Raw genomic sequence first — 8724 nt, forward strand, 5'->3', positions numbered from 1 at the left:
CCCGTTTTTGTTTCTCAGATGAGCTGCTGTCCAGATTTGTGAATATAAAGAACTTTAGCCAACGAAAATATAATTTAGCCGACGAAATTTAGCCGACGAAGGAAAATTTCGTCGGCTAAAGTCTACTTTAGCCGACGAAAAATTGATTCGTCGGCCTGGTTTTTTTTTTTTTCGTCGGCTAAAGTCTTTCTTCTGGTAGTGTAAGCATAAGCACAATCAAAACCGGAAATTATTACCCTTGACTTCGATAGAAGAGTACACTTGTCTCTCTATTTGTGTAGTAGGCGTGATTTTCGAAATTTCTTTATTTCTTTTTTCCAAAATCTTCCTTCACGCGTTTGAAATTTGAAATTTGGTCTTGGATAGGCGGGCATTTAGTGCCTAAAAATTAGAGTTTTCATGAGCCCTTTCATTTTCATTTAGCGGGACTTTCCGTATTCATCTCCAATTTTGTATTGAAACTGAAAGGGTTTTAGACGCAACACATAACCCTAACCTTAAACAAGCAGTATAAACTGCACCTACGTAAAATTCTCTGCAACTCATGTTCTCTTCTCTCTGAACTCCAAATTGTGAACGAACGTTTCAGAAGTCATGGCCCGGCAAAAGCTGACCACTTGCGTGACCGGTATTCCTCGTTACCCTCATGGTGCTTCACCTCTGGTGATTGAAATCAGCCATAGCTCCCCCTCTCATGGTGCTTCACCTTCAAGGTCTTCATCTTCAGATGCATTACACCCGTTCTTGCGGTGCATACCCGTTCTTGCGGTATATACTGGTTGCTCTATTTTCTTCCTTTGTTTATTGCTTTCTTAATTTGTTGCTAAATTGGAATGTCAATTGATTATGAATTTATGTATGCAAGGACTCGTCATCTTCCTCACGTTCTCGTTCGTATTCTGAGAGAGGCACATCATCTAAGAGGGCTAGGCTCTCCCCCACACCATCCCATAAAGGCAAAGGCAAAGATATTCCGGTATGTATAAGTCTGGAAATCTGTTTATCTGTCCTGAAATGGTGTTTGAATAGATTTCTCAATTGATTTATGAATTTATGTATGCAAGGTCTCGGCATCTTCCTCGCCTTCTCGTTCGTATTCTGAGAGAGGCACATCATCTAAGAGGGCTAGGCTCTCCCCCACACCATCCCATAAAGGAAAAGGGAAAGCTATTTTGGTATGTATAAGTCTGGAAATCTGTTTATCTGTCCTGAAATGGTGTCTGAATATATTTCTCAATTGATTTATGAATTTATGTATGCAAGGACTCGTCATCTTCCTCGCCTTCTCGTGAAAAACCATCAGAATCGCTTGATTCATTCGTACGGCGAACTCATGAAGGGATACTTGGATATGTACACCGCCCTCTTAGCCCCCCACCCTCACGCCCCATGACAATGATGGACGCCGTTGCTGCCTTTGAAGATGTCCTAGCTCAGATTCACATGTTAACTTCATCTGTCAATGCAATTAAGCGTAATATTGAATATCGAATCAACAAGGCAGCCCGAAAGTAATCTAGGGAGAGGAGAGTCGGCCTGATCCTTGATTTAGTGTTGATCAGTTTGTAACAATTTATGTTTTGATTATGTTTCTTCAACGTCGGTTATGTTTCGGTCACAATTTCTGGAAATCATTTTTTGTGGTAGTGATTAATTAATATTCTATCAGCCAGTCCCCTTTATAGATTGTGGTTTTGAAGGAATTAGGGTTGAATTTCAATTCAGTTTCTGTTTATGACTAGTTGTTTCGTGCAACGATATATCAAGTTTGAAGAACCTACCAACATCTCATTTCATAGGTAAAACCGATTTTATATGTCAAGTTTGCTAATATCATATGAAACGTTGAGCAATACCATCTTGACTTCACTAACTCGGTAAATATACCTGTTTACTTATCAGAGGGTACCTTTTTTATGAATGGGAGTGTACTAATTTGCAATTAAATATTCATGAAAAAAGTAGAACTATTAGATAGTGTTGTTTGGAATTTCCGATTCAAGAGTAAGATTATTTCAAGAAAGAGTTTTGAATCCTCATGCCACCACTCTGACCCATAGTTATGCATGTGTTTGATTGTAAAATCCCACAATCAGCTCCACCCTCTTGTTCTGGGGACTGAGCTGACTAAAATCATGTCAAGTATGCTAAAATCATGTGGAACGTTGAGCAACAAAATCAGTACACTAAGGCCGAGGAAAACCTCTTTCACATTCCATGTACCCACTGTATCTGCAGTCCTTTCGTTTCTTAAAAAATATTCCAAAAAAAAAATACTCCTTTCATTATCTTGAAGAGGCCACTCCTCTAATCAAGACGTGACTCTTTGGTACCTTAACCCCTAGTTTCATTCCTCTATAAATACAGTGCTTCAAACAATGATTCCCACATATCTAACTTCTTTTCATAACTGTGCAGGGTATCATGGTTCGAAGAAACGAAAGAACTAGTGGTAGAAACTACAATCCATGGGAAACTCATCAGCTCGAGTGCCATTTTGCTCTCCAAGAACAGAAGATTGCAGAACTTACACAACATGTTTTTCAGATCAACATGCAACTTATCGAAATCCACACTGCCTTGGGACATCTCACTAAATCCATTATGGAGTTGGAGGCCATAAGGGATGCACCTCCCCCCATATTTAACAGACGTGGCTGTGTGCGCATCAACGTGGCTTGCAGAGATCCAGAATCAAGCATTCACCAGCAATGTAGACGTTTGTGGGAGTATTGCTTATGTGTTATGATGTTATGAAGTACTTTTTTTTTTGTTGGTATGTAAGTGCATAAGCACAAGGAAAAATGAATGCTGGATGCGTTTTCTTATCTTATCAAATTGTAGTATCTGGGGTTTGAAGGCATACTCTACTTTGTTATAATACTTCAGGAAATCTACTTCTACATAAAACTAGTAGACCTTGGATAAAACTAGTAGACTTGGCATTTCAACAAAGTGAATGTTTTCCAAAAGAGGATTTGGCAATCGATCATGGGATCGATCATATACAAGTTATAGTACTACCAGTAACACCAAGATCCTCAAAGGAACACACAAGCTCTACAAAATGGGAACCGCACAGACTTAAGAGTACTAATCTACATTTAACATCCTAAATCTGACTTACATTCATAAACCATCATCACATCAGTCCTTCTCAGGTGGGCCTCAATTTCTTCGCCGAGGATGCCTGGGGAGGCTCTTCCGCATATTGTGTTTGAGAAATTAGAGATGTCATTAGATTCAGGATTTTGTCCATCTTACCTCTGACTTCATGCGCCGTTTGATCTTTCACAGACGGAGAAGGATCAACCTCGGCAACACTGGGTGAGGCGTCAATAGGGGCAGGCGTATTAATTGACTCATATTTAGCCTGAAGATTTCTCTTGATCGTTTTTAGTAAAAATGCTTCTCTCCGTCTCATAGCCATTTCTCGCTCCTCTTAGATGTTTCTTCCATTTATGGCCCTTTTCTGTGGCATGTTTGATCCAAATGATTGATCGAGAGATGGATTATCGTGATTGCCGCAACATGCAAGTATGGAAGTTTTTGAGCAAGTAGGATTGAGAGGTGGATTTCGTGGATTAAGGGAAGGGATGGGTTTTTTTGGTCAGAGGCGGCGAAGAATGGAACCTGACTTCCATTAATGGTTTTGGGGATTCCAACAACAGGCAACTATGGGGTGGGCGGACTTGGTTCTATGTGAACTGATGGGCCGGCCCATCAATGTCAAGAACATGCAAAAAGAAAACTCTATCAGCCCATATCATCATCAGCCCACTTTGTGTTGCATGATGATGTTGGAATCCCAAATTTAACCTCTAATTCCCGTACAGTCGTACTTATGATAATCCACTTCTCCTTCCCAGATTGATGATAGTTTGACGATTTGTTTCGTCCTCGCAATCCTTAGCTGGCCTGTACCCCCAAATTGAAACCCCTGACGCTCGTATACCCATACCCTAAATCACGGTAATCTACCCCTTCAATCAATAATTCCGATCGAAGGTGCCACCGAAAACGACGAAGAAGGGAAGAAGTATCGAAAAGGAGCGAGATATGGCTTTGAGATGGTGGAAAGCATTCCTTCTAAAGGTGGTCAAGCGTCGTAAACTTGATGTTGGCTCGGTTGCTCCTCGTTCCTCTTTGAAAGATCCAAACGACCTTGAGGTCACAAGCAAGATAGACAAAATTCTGAGTTTACTGAGCTGTCTAAGTTCTCAAACACAGAATGCAGAACACCCTCCCCAAAGTGCCTCTCTAGCGAATAAATTGAGGCCCCGAGATGGCTCACAAAGTAAGGTATGAATTTGTGGATTTGCAGTAGTTTGTGAGTTGATTCATTGTCACTCTTATATCAATGTTTACGGTCTTGTCCTTTTTTGCATGGATTACATTGGAATTTAGTTGTGGGAATGTTCGATTAAAGTAGTTTGTGAGCTGCCGACATTGTGTTTCTGGCAGGAACCTATATATGGAAGAGACACTCCGGCAAAAAAATGGCACAAATATTCCGACAAGGCGCAGATTGGCCCCTTCAGAGTCAATGCTGATAGAGGAGAGACTGACAAGAGACTTGTACTCTTTGTGTACGACACAGAGACGGACTTGTAACTGAGCGAAACCATCGTTGATAGTACTAGTGGCGGCATCTTTACCACTAGAGATTCTGTGAGGACACTCCGACCTGATGGGTTCGTCAATGACGACATTATAACATTGTTTGCTGACTATCCATGACAAGAACGTAGAGGAGGCGATAGTGTTTACTTTACAACCTACTTCTTTCGAAAGACGATGCAGTACAGTAAATAGTTATCTTTAGGACATGTTGTCAACGGTGTAAGTTCGAAGAAGTTGGGTGTGAGAAGATTTGACAATGACATTCCTACATTCAAAAAGGTATGTCACTAGTTGGCTTCGCTTGTCATTGAATCAAACATAAACTATATGTTCACATTTAATTATTCTTACAGATTTTCATACCCATGCACGACATAAAACATTGGTACCTGTGGTGCGTCCTGATGTCCAAATAGCTGAAGTGTGGGATAGCTTGGGATGTAGCAGGAGACGGAAGAATCAGTGCAAAACTGTTGTGAGTGATCATGTTTTAATCTAAACAAAACCAAATGACTCTTAATCCTTGTATTCTGTTTATGTTATTGGGATTGTGCCTAATGATTAATGACTGCAGCTCCTAGCACTTGACATGATTTACGGAAGTGTGGAATTCACTACGAAACCCTTCGAGCAGGAGAAGAAAAGTTTGCAGACTTCGCCCTCGACCAGCCAACTCATTCTCCAGAACAGGAGGGTGGAGCTGATTGTGGGATTTTTTGTCACATCCCAGGACCCATTCCGCCGTAACACGATATTGTCCGCTTTGGGCCCATCGGCCCTCACGGTTTTGTTTCCGGCAGCTCAGGAGCAGCTTCCCAGTAGGTCACCCATCCTCGGATTGCTCTAGCATCAACATGCTTAACCTCGAAGTACCCATCCCCTCCGAAGCCGCTGAGCCACCAAAAGGCCTCGTGTTAGATTGGAGGTGGGCATGTACATATACAGCACATAACCCCTCTCCGTTTGACCGATGTGGGATATTACAATCCAACCCCCTTGGGAGTCCGACGCCCTCGTCGGCACACTCGCGCCACACGGCAGAGTGGCTCTGATACCATTTGTCACATCCCAGGACCCATTCCGCTGTAACACGATATTGTATCCATGCTTCACAAGTATATTGCCGATCCTTCTCATGTGCTGCAAGAGCAGCCGATTAGTTTGACGAGAGATTTGTCCTATGAAGAGGATCCGGTTCAGATTCTCGACCGAAAGAAGCAAGTGCTTAGGAACAAGACAATCCCGCTTGTCAAGGTGCTTTGGAGAAGTCATCAAGTAGAAGAAGCTACTTGGGAATCAGAGGAGCAAATAATGCAGCAGTATCCCTATCTCTTCGGATGACAGGTACGTAAATTTCGAGGACGAAATTTTTATAAGGAGGGGAGAATTGTCACATCCCGACCCTTATTTTTTTACCTTATTTACTAGCTTGATTATAATAAGAATTTTACCGTCTCCGTCATTGAGTAATAGTTTAATTGGTCCCTAGAGGTGTTTTAAAGGGACGATTAATTTCGGGGAATTATTCGTGGGAGAATTTATGTCAACGGTAAAAATGGTAAATTTTAGCTAGTAAAAGGTAATTTTTATTCGGGTATTATTTTTCGGTGTGTTTTATTTTAGAATTGGGTAGTATATAGGTGATGGACCGGTTTGGGGTGTGAGGCCCAAACCCATTCTCTTTTCCTCTCTTTTCCTCCCGGTTTCTCCCCGAGTCCTCCCGCAGCCAAACCTTTCGGCCGCCCGACCGTCGCCGTCCGGCCGCCCCAGACCGCCGCACCGGTCCCAATCGATCGGTCTCCAACCCAGCTTCCATTCTAGGCCGGTAGCAGCTCCCCTAGAGCCGCCGTGAGAGAGAAACGTCGCCCGGAGCCGCTAGCTGCCGTGGTGGTTCTCTCGCTGGAGCTCCCTCCTCCGGCCACCAAAACCGGTGATCCTTGGCTCGTTTTGTAGCCCTCCTCCCGTGCAACAACCCCTCCAATCAGCTCACTCCCTCTTGAGCTAGGTAAGGAGAAATGTGGAGTTGAAATTTCTAGGGGTTTTAGGATGTTTTTGTTCGATTAGCCTAGTTAGGCTTGGAATTGGGTGATGTGTTGGTCAGGAAAGTTGTAGAGCATAATGAGGAGATTATTCTGTCAAAATTTCATAAGTTTTGGAGGTCGCCGGAATTGGCATCCGGCCGCTGCCGGCGGCGCCGCCGTCGGTTAGGAGATTTTTAGGGTTTTAAGTGTGGAATATTAAGAGGAGTATATTGAAAAACAATCAAACACATGCAGAACTATAGATCAGAGTGGTGGCATGAGGTAAGCAAATGTCTCTTTCAATCTTAAACTTAAATTGTATGGCCGGATGGTACTTGAATCTAAAATGGACTTCTAAAACAATGTAGTTTGATTCGCACACTATTCGCATGGAATTAACCATTGACTTGGTGAGGAGCAAATTCAACAAGTGCTGGAAATGGATTGAGAAAACCATCAACGCTCCCTAATGTAAGTGGATCGTAGGTCCTTTTTAGGCTTCTAAGCCCTAATGTAGATTAGTACTGATAGTTTTGTAGTACTGTTCCGTATCAAGTTAACTCTCAAATGAACCAAAAACAATGTATTGGTGTACATGTTTCACTTCTTCATGAAGAAGTGGAGTTCAGACCAGGCTGCACAAAAGTAAGAAAAAACATCAAAGCAATAAACTAGCCTGCACAACCCACTGCTGAACTTAGATTACACTTCATTACGCCAACAACAATAATGACTCAGTCTTATCTAAATAGAGAGTAGTTACATCCATAGAGCACTTACTTGGTGAAAATCATCAATATCTGGAGAGAATTCAGGGTCTGAAGGCCACCACTAATAGCCTGCTGGAGGGGAATTGGAATTCCCGTCTTCAAAGTGATGCATTTCATTTTCCCAGTAGCACAATCCACAACTGCATCTCTTTACGTTGTTTGGTCCAACGCTGTACAAGTGTGCCCAAGTGCCGCAAGGTCTTTTAGTAACATCGGCTATATGAGTGCAAAACCCTTCTACCGCAGCAGAACACTGATGAGTTTGCACGGTGTTGACTTCCTTCTCCGGAACAACTTCATGCTCCACATCTGGTTTGGGGCTTAGTCGGTGTTGGCTTGCTTCTTCGACATCCACCATAGCATTCTTCAGAACAGCTTCATGCTCCACATCTGATTCTTTTAGGTTAGACATGGTTTCAACGAAAAGGTTGTGGTCACTGAAGCACTCTTATATACAAACGTACTAGGTGGGAATTGTGATTTCAAATTGGTTCAAATTGATATCAAATTTCAAAAGTAACCGCCATCCACCAAACTGGAAATTCTAACTTGTCCCAAACCAAATTTTTCAAGTGCCGCCATCCACCTCAAATTTTACAGATCACCAGCGAGTCTTCTATCCCAGCCGTCAATCCTAAACCCCACTTTTCATCTGCATCACACAAGGTTGATGAACCATAAACAATGCCCATTGGCCCATTGGTCCATTGGCCCAAACCCGGAACCCTAACTTAATGGGTTTAGATCAACGGGGATGGGATATATTAAGGATGGGACCTTCCTTATCTTACCTCAAATGTAATTCTTGGATATCTTCCAACGTAAGCACCTTCTAAGAAAAGATATTGTTTCCAAGTGTGATTCTTCAATCTTATACGTGCATACCACCATATCTCATGTAATCATCATTAGATGCCACCAGTAAGGAATGTAATCCCAGTTATATACTTCAAAGCAATTAGGACATCTTTGCATGATATCCTTCCTTGATCACGTCTTCTTAACTAGCATGAAACACGTCTATTGACACGACCCACCCCAAATTTCACCCTGAAACCCAGAGTAAGTCGTGCGGGGACCACCTCTAAGGAAAATTTACTGAAAAGATTAAGCAAATCTCCCTTGCAGATGGACAACCCTAACTCGAAAATTTCATATTACACTCTTAATTCAACACTTCCAAACATCACATAATTATCCTTCAGAAATTCTACACATAATATACAATAATCCCAAATATTCAGAGCTACTAAACACAAGCGGAAGCAAGAAGACACGAGTAGGTTGAACAGGTAACCTACTGAAGAAAA

The sequence above is a fragment of the Fragaria vesca genome, linkage group LG7 (genome assembly GCF_000184155.1).
Source record: "Fragaria vesca subsp. vesca linkage group LG7, FraVesHawaii_1.0, whole genome shotgun sequence".
In the NCBI taxonomy this organism is placed as follows: domain Eukaryota; kingdom Viridiplantae; phylum Streptophyta; class Magnoliopsida; order Rosales; family Rosaceae; genus Fragaria; species Fragaria vesca.